The sequence below is a fragment of the Anguilla rostrata genome, chromosome 9, assembly GCF_018555375.3.
Source record: "Anguilla rostrata isolate EN2019 chromosome 9, ASM1855537v3, whole genome shotgun sequence".
Classification (NCBI taxonomy): Eukaryota; Metazoa; Chordata; class Actinopteri; order Anguilliformes; family Anguillidae; genus Anguilla; species Anguilla rostrata.
In genome coordinates, this window is record NC_057941.1 from 22,047,598 (window position 1) to 22,061,435 (window position 13,838).

General features: G+C 47.6%; 1 protein-coding gene across 7 annotated transcripts in view; it reads right to left on the minus strand.

The window, feature by feature from the left end:
- arhgap32b (Rho GTPase activating protein 32b) overlaps positions 1-13,838 on the minus strand; it is a 118,483-nt gene that overhangs the window by 81,688 nt on the left and 22,957 nt on the right. For 6 of the 7 annotated variants that reach the window (XM_064351050.1, XM_064351047.1, XM_064351051.1 and 3 more), the window contains one exon: positions 9,043-9,139. The exons of the other annotated variant lie outside the window; for it this stretch is intronic. The gene's annotated coding sequence lies outside the window, so the exon portion shown is untranslated. The remainder of the gene's footprint in view (positions 1-9,042; positions 9,140-13,838) is intronic. 7 annotated transcript variants of the gene reach the window in all.

Here is a 13,838-nt window from a genome sequence, read left to right on the forward strand (position 1 = left end):
GTGTGGTTGCAGAGCCCCGTTGCAAATACACGAGCACACTAGCGCAAACCTTTCATCCCGGCTACGTCAGTAGGGCTGCGTTTCTGGTATCAGGCATACAATCATGGTCAAGATCCTCTTTTTTTCCCCCTCTCTGGGGGTGCAAAATGAACCACACGAGAATAGTTTCACTAAAAACAGGGCCCGCTGCTGTCAGTGGGACACAGGAGTCCAGATACCACGGAGGCAGTCATCCTGAGCAACAGCTCTGTATGATAAACACCCGTGTTTCTCCTGCATGTCACGAGAGGGGCTAAATCAGAAAAGATAATGTCTGTTCCGTCTTCGGGCTTCCCACAAATGTGTTCTTCAAGGATATTAGCGAGTGTTTGCCAAAAAGTCAGACTCATTCATAGTCCAACATGGTACCTCAAGTAAATTAATTTCCAACCAAGAACACCAAATCCACCTCCTATTCTGACACTGACCAATTCACATCACTTCTCACCTTGTTATAATATAGGAGCTTTGATTTGATGTTTTAATATAAATGCCCTGACAGGTATTTCTCAACAGACTACCATGAGGATTGTGAGGAGTGAGTCAGCAATTCTGAGCTTTGTGTGAGACAGGAAGGACATTTATTTATTCCTGGCCAAGTTCCTGTCCGGGCACCTGCTGTTACCTCTGTGTGCCCCAAAGCAGCCATTGCCAGGGAATGTTTAAAGTGCTTCTTTTCTGCCATAGAGGCAAAGAATATAAACTGAATATCAACTGACACTGAGCAAGACAAAAACATGTTCGATATACACAGAATTAAAAAAAAAGAATCTTACTTTCATTTTAACTTTCAATGTAAATTTACTTCAGATACACTCAAAATGCACTTAAATAAACCCCTACCCACAAGCCCTGGCCCTTAATATAATGCTGGCAGCTCATCCTTCCACCATTCGTTTTGCTTAGATATTCTCTCAGCCCCGTACCTTTGTGCATTCTGGTCCCGTTTCACACTACCGTGAGGAGAAAGGCATTCTGATTTACAGGGACTAGGCTTCTCTGTATCTGCCACAGGCCTATAATGAGCTGGAAACTTCCACAGCGTTCCGCGAGCCTGTCGCCGCTAAGATCGAGCGCGGTTCAAAAGATTTGCTGCCAATCCCAAGGGTGAGTCCATTAGAACACAGTTGGTGCTTCATCAGCCTCAGCGAAGCAGAGGGACTTTTTATTATTTTTATTTTTGTAGCCTGCTGCTCACTGCGCACAGCTGGGACTGCTTAACATATCTCTGGGTAGCGTGCCAGTCCCCGAAGGGCACTGCATGTTATTTGGAGAATGTTAGCAGAATCAAGGATGAAGACTGCAAAGAGGAAGACTGCTCCAGAACCCAAATATGACAAACTTTGCTTTGGGAAAGGAGGATTCTGGGAGAGGCATGCAGATCTGTGTATTCGGCATGCCTGAAGAAGAACAGAGGCTAGGGATGTGTTGGGGCTTTGTTTACATGCCTGGTAAAGAGAAGCTATTGATTTAAACATTTTACACACTGATGCTTTTAGATTTTGTGAGCTTGGCTGAGACACAGAAAATGCCCTGTACTGGAAGATAGGCTAATGTTCCACATTCCACTTAAGCGCGTATATGGGAGTTGAGGGCATTACAGTTCCCAAAAGGGCCATTTAAAGGATCCATTTTCGAAGTTGAGAGCTTTCTTTTACTCATTTTGGTTTTACTTTTGATTATAACAACTGAAACATAAAAGAAAATCCACATCAGCCACTGTTTTATTTACAAACCCTCAGCAACGTAATCTCTCTGCTGGTGTCAGCTCAGATGGAAAATTTCAAAATAAATACATACTCAGTGTTTGAAGCATGGCAGCAGTCGAGATTAATTCAAAAGTTTGGGTGCAATAAATCATTTAAAAAACATTTTATATTCTGCCGCATTCGAAACACCCCGCACTGCAGACCCTAGATGAATTGAAATAGGAGCACAATGCACAATGTTTCATTTCAAAAACATTTGAATGCTTTTGTTTAATATTTAATAAAAAGCTAATGACCCTACATGTTTGGAATTGTTGTCAAGCCTGAACCTTAGAAACAACTGAAAAGAATTTGAAACGTCCAAGGGATGCACCTCTGACAGCGGAACATGCCCGTGCTGCAACCGGGCGGGTGCTGACAGGGGTGTGTGTTCACGGCTGATGGAGGAGAGATTCTGAGTCCGGGGTCGTGTCCGTCAAAACGTCACTCATCGATCAGCTGGCGGTGGGAACGAGACCCTGTATACAAGGGGTGAGGGGGGTGGGCGTTGTGATGAATGGAACCGGGTTCTCTGTGCTGCTGCGATGATTCGGGGGGGAAGCGGACGGCCCGTGGAATGAATGCGGGTGGGGAATCCTGTCCTGGAGTCTCCCAGACCTGCACAAAGGCCCCGGGCTCAATGGATTAACAAAGAGGGCTTTCCACTCAAAACAAGGCATCCGGGACCCGGGGGCCGGGGGATGGGATGTGTACACAGTAGCGTCTGAAGAGGTCGATGGACGGGCGGCGTCCCATCGCTGGCCCGCAGGCTCTCGAAGAGCAGCCCAATCAGACGGCTCCGCACACACAGTTGTTCTAACGACAAAATCTCATCTTTCTTTTTAAAGTTTTGCTTTTTTCTGCTAGTTTTCTTCACAATTAATTCTATCGCTTTGACACTGGACTTGTGTTAATATTTTCCCTTCAGTATTGTGTGTGTGTGTGACAATGTTTATAAAACCTTTGTTTGTAGTTTTTTTTTCAGCGATAGTTTGTATGGCATAACGCCTGTTGACCAAGGTCAGGTTAACAGAACAGGTTAACCTCAGGTCGAAGACTGCAGGTTAAGGGAGTCGAAGGCAATAAGGCCAATTCGGCACCTTCTGTGTCATAAAATATTAAGGCAGAACAGAGGTGAAAAGAAGTCTGCATGCTCAGTACAGTTCTTCTGAAGGGAAACACCGACATGTAGGCGTTTTGTCTAAATGTCTTCACAGAAAGACATTTGTTTTCTCCAAGGTTCATGACTAACTAGCGCCACTTTGCAAAACTCCCCGTGCCCACCCGGTCTCAAGGTGTTTATACTGTAACAGGGCCATTTGAAATCCGTCTCGGCATTGTGCTGTTCAAAAGCAATGGAGGGGAAAAACTCTGCTGCAAACAGTGATAAATCTGGTGAACAGAGCTGCTGCTACCAGATTAAAACTCCATCCTGAATACTCCATCAGAGAGCAAGTGCTGTAATCGTAAGCTCCATTCGTCAACCGCCCCGAGTGAAAAAGGCAGGTTGTTAACTTCATTTTGGGGTGGAAATAGCACTTTCAATACCTAGCAGTTTGAGTCATTCCAGGTTCTGACAAGAAACAAGTTGGTGGAGTGGCCTGCAGATGGCCTCCATTAGGTTCTGAAGCCTGTATCCAGTAAGGCCTGGAAGGCTCACAGTGCCGTTACCACCTGTCTTATTCATTCCCTTCATGGCCCAGTGCATTGGAGTGCGTATAATGAGTCTCAGGATTGGAATGACCACGGGCTGCGAGTCCTGTAGAGCCTCCACTCCCCCCCCCCCCCCCCCCCCGCCACCCGCACGCCCCTTTTCATTCCTCTTCTTCGTGTCAAAAGCTATGCACCCTTCAGCCTGTCAGTCACTGTGAGGAATTATCTGTAAATGACTCATCCAAGATAATTCCCATAGTCCTATGCCGCCACAGACAGGCTCAGGGTGCAAACATGCCTGTCCACTCGCCTATTATTCTGCTTCGACCTCCCGGCAACAATCTCTGACCTGTACCCTCGCTCGTCGACTTTGATTAATGCTCCGTTTTCTTTTGTTTTCCTCCCCACCAAAAAGCAAAGAAAGACTGATTGAGTGACTCAAGACAACAGAAAGTTTAGCTGTGGCAATAAAATTATCACACGTAAATCTTGCAAATAGGTGAAGCAGGTTTCATGTTCTGTTTTTGAATCCGCAGGTTAGAGCTTTCCTAGCTCGTACCATGCTACTCGTAGCCTGGCATCACTGCTGGAAAGGCTTGGCTCAAATACTTCAGGTTTATGCAAGTTTAATATATCAATTTGGTTCAGGAAATGAATAATACAAAAGTAGTATGAAAACAATGAAAATAGGCCTTTGCTGAAATGAGTCCTTCTCGTTAATCTGTACCTTTCTTGTTGACAACAGCCCAACGCACGCGGAGAGTTCCGGAAATAGCATACCTGTTTACGATCGTGCCTTCCCCCTGCCACGAGAGGCTCAGGAGGAGCCCGCAGAAACCTCCCCACGCAAAGGTTGCATCATGAAATCAAGCCCACTCTCTTATCGCAGCCAACATTAAACAAGCGAGGAAAGTAGGGCAGCCAGCATGCAGCACATATATGGAGCCCGTTTTAATATTCATGGCGAGAGGGAGGGAGAGCGAGCGCGTGCCGGGTTAGCGGGAGCCGGCAGACGTCACCACGCTCTGACTTTAATGCCGAATCCCTCCCCTGAGAACCTGAGGAACGGCTGCGTGTGGGGACCTTCTGCTGCGGTGAGCCCACTTCCTCACCCTGATTCGTGAAGGGTGTGGGGACAGCCTGGCACCAGCGGTGGCGGTGAGAACAGCTGCGGCAGGCCTTATGTGGGGAGCTGGGAATCGGAGCACTACATCATCAGCATGCGGGGGTGCAGCTGAGCAAAGGGAACCATACGGACTCACTGGCAGACTGCACACACACGCACAAACCAACAGAGACAAAGACACACAGACACACGCACCTACAAGGTGCTTCGGCCTCAGCCAGCCACACACAAACTGCACACACACGCACAAACCAACAGAGACAAAGACACACAGACACACACACCTACAAGGTGCTTCGGCCTCAGCCAGCCACACACAAACTGCACACACACGCACAAACCAACAGAGACAAAGACACACAGACACACACACACCTACAAGGTGCTTCGGCCTCACCCAGCCACACACAAACAAGCACACACGCACAAACCAACAGAGACAAAGACACACAGACACACACACCTCCAAGGTGCTTCGGCCTCAGCCAGCCACACACAAACTGCACACACACGCACAAACCAACAGAGACAAAGACACACAGACACACACACCTACAAGGTGCTTCGGCCTCAGCCAGCCACACACAAACAAGCACACGCACAAACCAACAGAGACAAAGACACACAGACACACACACCTACAAGGTGCTTCGGCCTCAGCCAGCCACACACAAACTGCACACACACGCACAAACCAACAGAGACAAAGACACACAGACACACACACCTACAAGGTGCTTGGGCCTCACCCAGCCACACACAAACTGCACACACACGCACAAACCAACAGAGACAAAGACACACAGACACACACACCTACAAGGTGCTTCGGCCTCACTCAGCCACACACAAACAAGCACACACGCATGTGCAAGCACGTGTTTTACCCAGTTTGAGCCAGCCAAACACACACATACACACACACACACACACACAAACATGCACGCACAAGAGCAAACACACGCATGTGCAAAACACACACAGGAAAACACAAGGCGTTTCAAAAGTGAGTCGATAAATTATTTTTTCTCCCTTTTCGGAGAGGCAAACCCATTACCACATCAGAGGACAGCTCGGAACTCGGCTGAGAACTTTCGGGGCCTTCAATCAAGAGGAGGGAAGAAAAAAGGCAGCCGACGCTGATTATTTCCCAGGTGCTTGAGACGTTATTGCCTGATCCTCTCTTAGCCCCTGTCTTCCCTGGGAGACGCTTCCACTGCCATCCTGTGCCTCTGAAGAAATTGGAAATGATAAAGCACTGCAGCCTGCCGCTGAGCACCTCCCCTTCCTGATCAAAGTGAAGAGGCACAGATGGTGGGAAATAATAGGAAATCTAAAAGATGCCGGCTTATCAGTAGATGAGATGTGCTACAAACCTATTTAGAGGACGCGTCGCAGACAGAAGCAGAATTGTGTAAAAACTTTTTTCCATGTACCTGATTAATGTAAATTGTTCCCGAGTAGGTGAGAGGGACGCGGTCACACAAGTGTTGGAGACCGGCTGGCCTTCCCCATTAAGGGCCGATTATCGATTACAAATTGGCAAATTAACATGAACTGTACTGCACTGCACCTGTGCTTGTCTGTGATCAACTACACGGCCATCACCGTGTCACGTTCACCACGCCCTGTGATGGTAGAAATCCAGTCATCACTCAGGGACAGAAGCACGGACTAGCCATGGAGCCCTGGGGACACACGGCTCGGGCACGGGCACGTAATGCGATGGCCACGGCTGCCAGAAGACACGGCCGTTTGGTAAAACGTTGATTCAGAAGCCCTGCGGCACCGGCGTGAACCTCCACACTACCAGGCCATTTTCCATTCCATCTCCCTAAAACTAGATTTTACCATATGGACTAAAATGAAAAGGTTATTCGATCGCTGACTCTCTCTAGGAGGAGTTGCACAGCCTTTGCTGTGGGATGAACAGAAAAAGACTCTTAGCGGGTGAGAAAATCACTGGAAAACAAAAGGAGGAGGATCTGCCGTCCGCTTCCGGTGGTTTGGGGTTTTAATCCAATGCATAGAAGCATGGAAGCCAGGGGGCAGACTGCAGGGCAGTTAATCTGCATGCTACATGAAGAGACCCTTAATTAGACGACACTGTACAAAATTAGTTAAAAAACAACACAAAAAAGCAAGACTTTATACAGCCTTCAGCTTTCAGAGATAAAATAAAAATAGCTACAGAACATTTTCTTTTTTTAAAATGTTCTCAAAATGCTATGAGCAAGGCTGCAGGGACAGAGAAATGGGAGTTTAATTTCATTTTCATGACGGAATCCTAACTGAAAAATCTCTTTATATTTTGTATGCGTATGTATGCAGGTATCAGTGACCACTTAATTAGGTCACCTGCCCGTTAACATAGGCTGCACCTCCAATCAGAGGGTGACTCAAGCCTAACAGAACAGGAGTGCAAAGCCCCGTTTCCCATAATCCACTACGGCTCAGTTTGTGCATATGCTCACCGGTGCTGATGAAGTTTAATTACTCACTTGTAACAAGCCGGCATTCGAGCACGCACACAGACCCATTAGAGAAAAGCCCACCGTTATCTGCCGCCGTTGGTAAGCTGGTAAAGGCTACCCCCGAAGCCCTGATAAACACAGGGGCACGGACTGGCTGAGGGTGAGAAGGGTCATACACCAGTCAGTGGCACAAGGACTCAGGGATGAGGAGTCGCACACTGTCAGTCTAGCAGAAGACTGTGATTATGAGTCAATGAGGAACCGTCCCAGTGGTGGGGATGAAAATACAAAAAAAAATTAAATACTAATTAAAATAAAACTGGTTCAAAAGGCAAAAGCAATCAATCATCAATCTCAGGTACACGACAGGCTACCCAGTCCGGCACGTGCAAGAGGAGGAATACTTGCATTGGGGGAAGACTGCCCAGCTCCCCACTTTCTCAGCTACAGAGGCACAATCATTTCCTTACACTGGGATTAAAATTTTTTCTGCTCCCCTTCCATGAGCGAGTGCATTTGATCCATTTCTCTGAAAAGCGCTGACCCTAATTCTGGGGGTGGTGCGTATCCATTGGGTAATTTACAGCTGGGCTGAGGAGGAGGGAAAATAGAGCATAGCCCACAGGACTGCAGCTCGTTTGAGTCACAGCCGTAAGGCATAGCAGCAGGGCATGGCATCAGAGTCCAGCAACCAAGCATGCAACCCCGTTTAAGAGCGACAAACACAGACCTGTACTCCTGCAGAGCCTACAGCATTCACACAAACACACACGCACGCAAGCACACATACATACAAGCGCACACACAAGCACGCACGCACGCAAGCACACATACATACAAGTGCACACACAAGCACGCACGCACAACAACACAACGCACCACAACACACAGCACACCAAGCACACATACATACAAGTGCACACACAACACCACAACGCACATCTACAAGCACACACAAAACCGCACGCGATTCCCGTACGGACATCACATGCCGCTAAAGAGCCAACAACAAAACGATCCCTTCTCATAACAAGCTAAACCCCCCCGGCAGCCTTCCTGAAGCACCAGTGAAGCCACAGAAGAGACAGCGTGCTAACCCCCAGCATGCAAGACAATCAGCTCAGCACAGCTGTCATGTAATTTAAGACTAAATCAATACAGGGGTAAGTACGAGACCCCCCCTCCCTCCCTTCCAGAAACTTCCTTCCCCTCCCTCGAGCTATCCCACCATAGTCTCGGTCTCGGTGCGGCTGCCGCTGACTCCGCTGAGCCGGCTCGGTGGCCGAGGCGGGCAGGTGGAGCCGGGCTCAGTAAACAGAGCCGTGTCGTGCTCCCTCGAGCGCCCCGCAGCCGGCAGCCAGCAGGCAGAGGGGTAAAAACACATCTCCATCCGGCGCGGGCCCGCTCCGCTCGAGTGCGTCCACGAGCTGGGAGAGCGCCCAAAAAGCCAGGCATGAATGCTCCTGCTGTTCAGAGACGCTCCGCGGACCAGGAGGTCACACAGAAACCGAGCGCTCCTCTTTCAAAGAGCCCATCTGCGGGGAAGACGGAGGTGCGGGGCAGGGAGGGGGGGGCTTCGTTTATGAGAGCGTGGCCCTGACATTTCCGCCCCGGCCGCGGTTCACACGGGGCTGCTGCCAGCCCCCGCTGTGGGAATACTCCAGCCACGCTGTGGTCAAGTGCACTCCACCGCTACGGCCCTGCAATTAGGGTGTGCTGAGGCGTACACACTAGGAGTACATGCTCCTGCAACAACTGCAGGGACTTATTTACAAAAACAACAAAAACACAACTATCCTGAAGAAACAATGCAAAACCCAAGGGAACCAGAGTCATGAGCCTCCAAAGCAGACAGCCCAGCAGCTCTCGCGACAGAGAGGAAGCTGCTCTCAAAACGCAGGCCAGCTGCTCCTGAGGGAACGTCACATCTGAGGCCCAGAGTGCAGCAATGCATCCTGGAAGGGTGCGCGTGGACGGGGGCGAGCATGGCGCGTAGCATTACCTTTTCTCTGCACGATCTTCAGAAAGGCTTGAGGAAGGGAACTTCGGAAATCCCGCAGTGTGCTCCTGGCAGTCTGTCCATTTCAGTACGCCATCTCCTGTAGGGGAGAGCGCGCGTCAGCCGAGGACAGAGCAGACGCAGGCGCGGAGTCCTCTCTGTAATCACGGCGGCCGTACGAGCCCTTTATTGACAGGGCTCACGCCTGAAGGCTTTCAGCCCATCCGGCCGCTGCACGTCCGCTCTCCCTGTGTGCACGAGCACAAGTGGAGCACTGTACCGAGCTCACAGTGGAACAATGTGTGACGAACACGCATTAAAATTATTTAATTGCTGCCTCGACTATTCTCTCTCCGTCCCTGCATGCACACATAAACAGGGAGGCAGACAGGCAGGCACACACATACATAAAAATACGCACTCACAAACTGAAGCAGAAGAACAAGAGCCAGAATTGCTTTTCTGAACCATCTTTTGCCAGCAGAGCTTGTGAACAGCATCAGAGGAGTGGGTGGCAGGTTTATGACTGAGCGACAGCAGTGGATTAATAATACAGGATAAAACTCAGATGAGAGACAAACAAAGGCACAGGAAAGCTGCCAATGGCCACCTGTACCACTCTGTGTGTGTGCATATGTGTGTCTGTGCATGTATGTGTGTGTGTGTACGTGCGTGTATGTTTCTATGTGTATATACTATACTCCTGGAGAAAGAAGAGCTGGTCTATGAGAACCTGATCAGGTCACTTTCCCTTTCAAAAGAAGAGAGCTGGTTTGAAGCTGCTGGCGAAGTACCTTACCCTACATGAGGGATGGCGCTGGACGAGAATATGGTTTGGATCAACCACTCACAGATGGTGATGCCGGGTTACTCCCACAGTGCCTCTCCACAAAACTGATGAATCAGAATGCTAAATCCCTACAATGAGGTGTTCTCCGAGTAGCATATACACTGCTCTCAAGCAAATTACAACCGTCCAGTAGCCTCACTACCTGAAGCGTTGCTTCATGCTTCAGTGGCTGAAGCAAAGCAGTACTTTGATGGGAGACAAATGGCAAACAGGGGCAGTCTTCCCACTTAAACTGAGCAGAAAAATCAACACCCCATTGAGGTGATGGGAACACTGTGCTCTGGGAGATGCAGTATTTCACAAGATGGTAAGCAAAGTCTCATCCTGGTCAATAAAAAACTCCATAGCAACTTTCACAAAGATTATGAGGTCCCCTGGTGTCCTGAAAGAACTCCCAATCTGGCCCATTGATTTATCGCCCAGTTAAATGAAAGGAACTCTTTTTCCTGATGTGGTGAGTATTCTTCCACGAAATGTCTGCTGTGCATCACAAATGTTCAGTCTATTTGCATCTGGTGCACAAATGGCGTACGTGAAAATTTACGCTGTATGGCGCCACAGACTGCACCATTAACAAGTTTTAGTCGACACAAGCAAAACATGTGCTTGCCAGTATTTCCAACGCACCAATATTTCTGTCCTGGAACTCCAATAGCAACACAGCCTTTCTAACTGGTTCTCCATCACAGAAGCTTCTAGAACCCATTTCTAAGGCTCTGTAACGGAACTAAAATCCTGAAAGTCCATGTTGTCACAAGACTTGTTGGCCGTGAGTTTAAGCGAGCGGAAGCGACCTGCAAACAGCAGCGAGGGCACGAGCTACATCACAGAGCATTAACCAAATCTGTGGACCTATGAGGAAAATGACAGGCAGGACGTAGGAGGAAAATGACAGGGCTGCCTTTGGCTGATGACACGCACTCAGGGAGGTCCTCACCTAGGAATAAACAAGCACGTGTTTTCAGGGTCACGTGCCTCGTAATGGGTTCGCCAGCACGTCTCGTTAGCAACGCCGAACGGGAAAATGCTTGCTTGATTGATAGCTACCCTTGTCCCTCTCACTTGATTGCCTCCAGATTACTGGAGTGAAGTTAAGTGCTTGTGAGGCAGAAAAGATGATGTACAATCGAATACTACAGCATTTCATTCGGAATAACACTGAACCGCTGTTCCCATCAACAGTACCTCAGTAATAATCCAGTTCAGTTTCTTATCCATAAAAGCCTTGCGTCAGTCAGCCTAAATCTTTATTCACTTCAGTTCTATGACCAAGAGCTTTTGCTCACATTTCATTCACATGTTGATGCCATTTTTTCTTCTGTTTTTTTGTCTTTGCTCAGGTATGTTTTAAAACATGAGCTGACAAGCTGCTTGGGCATTCATTTTCCACCTGGCATACAGTGTGAACTAGCTATATGATCTCAGAATGATGTACAGTCAGGCAGAGTAACATGACCACACTGCCAAGGCTGGGCCCTATACCCACAGGCAAGAACCTCAGCCTTGACTATGTGATCTGTTGACTGACTAAAGGCATTCAGTAGCAAAATGCCTTGCCCCACCACAAGGTGTAGGGTAGTTTTAAATCTGCCAGGACTAAATTAGAAATCTTTCCCATTAAATTAATCCTCTCAAAGGCTTACACAGGTACTTCAAAAAAAATAAAAATAAATAAATAAATAAATAAATAAATATACACACACACACATATTTCCAGCTGGATATTTCCTATTGAAGAAATTTTGGGGTATTTTGCCGAAGGGCACAACACCAGTGCCTTTCAGTCACAATCCCTGTTGCCGAACCACATACACACTGCCAGACTTCTTTCTCTCACTGCTCTGAAGGCAGTCACTCTGGGCCATTGAGAAGGAAAAGAGGGATGGTCAGGAGGCAATAAAAAAGGAAAGGTGACTTAGAAGTTTTGAGTAATGCCAGAGAGCAAAGGACCAGACAGCAGAGTGGTAAAGGGAGATTCCCGGGGATCGTCCGTTTGCCCACTGGGTGAGGAAGATGCACCAAGCAGACGGGATGGCCCGACATGCTGATTTCCGGCTGACACTGGAAGATCCACGGAGTGGCGAGGAGAACAGGAGCGCTCCGATGAGTGTCCCCTCGGCCAGAATGTCCGTCTGGCTGGCGTGGGCCCAGAGACAAAACGGCAAGCGCCAGCTCCTGGACAGAGAGCAGAAGGCAACCTGTGGCCTCGGGACCTCCGCCAGCGAGGACCGACTGAAACGGAGTCCTCCAAACAGCAGGTGGGGCACGTTCAGTGGTGGCGTACGGGAAGTGGTGAGACATGGGAAGCGGCAAATCGGTTTCACAAGAGCGGTCAGTCCACGCACAGGAGAACAACACTCCAACGCCAACACCCAGCATGACTGCGCAACAGAACAGTTGTTCCCTAACCAGCCAACGATACCAGGCAACACAGCGTAGGCCTATGCTCCTGGCAACAAGTAATAGCCTATAACTTTCTAAGTAGGGCTGGGTAATGTTAGGAGCCTCGAGATACAATATGTAGCAGACACACGTGAATTTGGAAAACCTTTTAAAAACCAAATCGGATATGGAGGAAAACACATTGTTGAGGACAACGTTAGTTTATTGTGAATAGTAAAAGTGTTGTAAAGAAACAATATAAAGCCAGCCAAGAAAAAAAACATAAGCCTTTTAAGTTCAATGAGCCCCCACACAATTTATTAGGCCCATGTACACAGAAATAGTAATGAATGCATGGGCAGTCATTTACAGAGGGCCATGGTGTTTGAAATCAGAAAGCTGGTGCTCAAAAGCAACTTTCACATCAGCAGAATCATTACAGGACAAACTGGTCAAGTACAAACTCATTAATGTGATGCAAAACGTGGTTAAAAATTATTTCCAAATGGAGTTTTTGCAAGGTTTTCAAAAATAAAATTAAAATGCGGATACATGCTGTGGGTATTGGGTGGATGGATGTTACTGTGCACAACCCTTTTAGCTGCAAAGGGCTCAGAATTTTTGTACTTTATATAATCTTACAAGCACTGTGCCAATTTTTAACAGCTGTGAGGAAAAATCACACACAAAGGAAGCCACCATGCTTTCAGCATGCGAATGAAAAATGTTAAAAAAGCACGGTCCTACCCAGTTTGAAAGGGTACATTTAGGCATTTCAGTGGTAACACAATACAGTAACCCTCCAGACCATTTGCCCTAAATCTACTGAGAAAGGATCTAAAAAGTTGCTCAATACACCAACGCAACCCCTCCAAAACCTACCCCTCATCTTTAAGTCACCAGTTAAAGTAAACGAACAGTAAACTGCAATATTAGCCATGGCTCGTCAGCTAAATAAAGAGGAATCTTGCCACTCATCTGCCATTCCTCTCTTGCCCTATCCCACTTGTTTGGTGCACAGCGTGGCCCAATTCGGTCAGCTTAAGTTTCTCACAAAATTTATACCAAGTCTGACATTTTTCCATAAAAACACTACTGGAAACCTGCTTTTGGTGCAGCTAACATTTGGTTTTGACTGATGAAGTTCCATGGGGATGGAGCCAAAATTGTCCCAGTCCCACTTCTTGATAGCCTCAGGCTCACTTGGGTCTTGGTCTCACTAGGAACTGTGAATGTTCTTGGTCATGGGATTAGTCTTTCCCATCTGAACATTTGTTGTCTTATTTGTAGTCCTTTGGAGGCCACCACTGGACAAAAGTAAGTTTTGTTTAAAAGGAAAATAGACATGCTGACTAAAATTTTTAATTTCTTAAAACAGTCTACATAAATGACAAACTATCTGTTCTAAAATGTGTAGATTAAAGGTTAAAAAAGCGTGATCCAGGGAAACATTACGGCTTGTCTGCAAATCGGAAACAAACACAGAAATACATTACAGACCGGCAAATGTACAGATGCAAGATAAAGATAAATAATTTTAAAAAAGAGTTCAAAAATAAACAAAAGC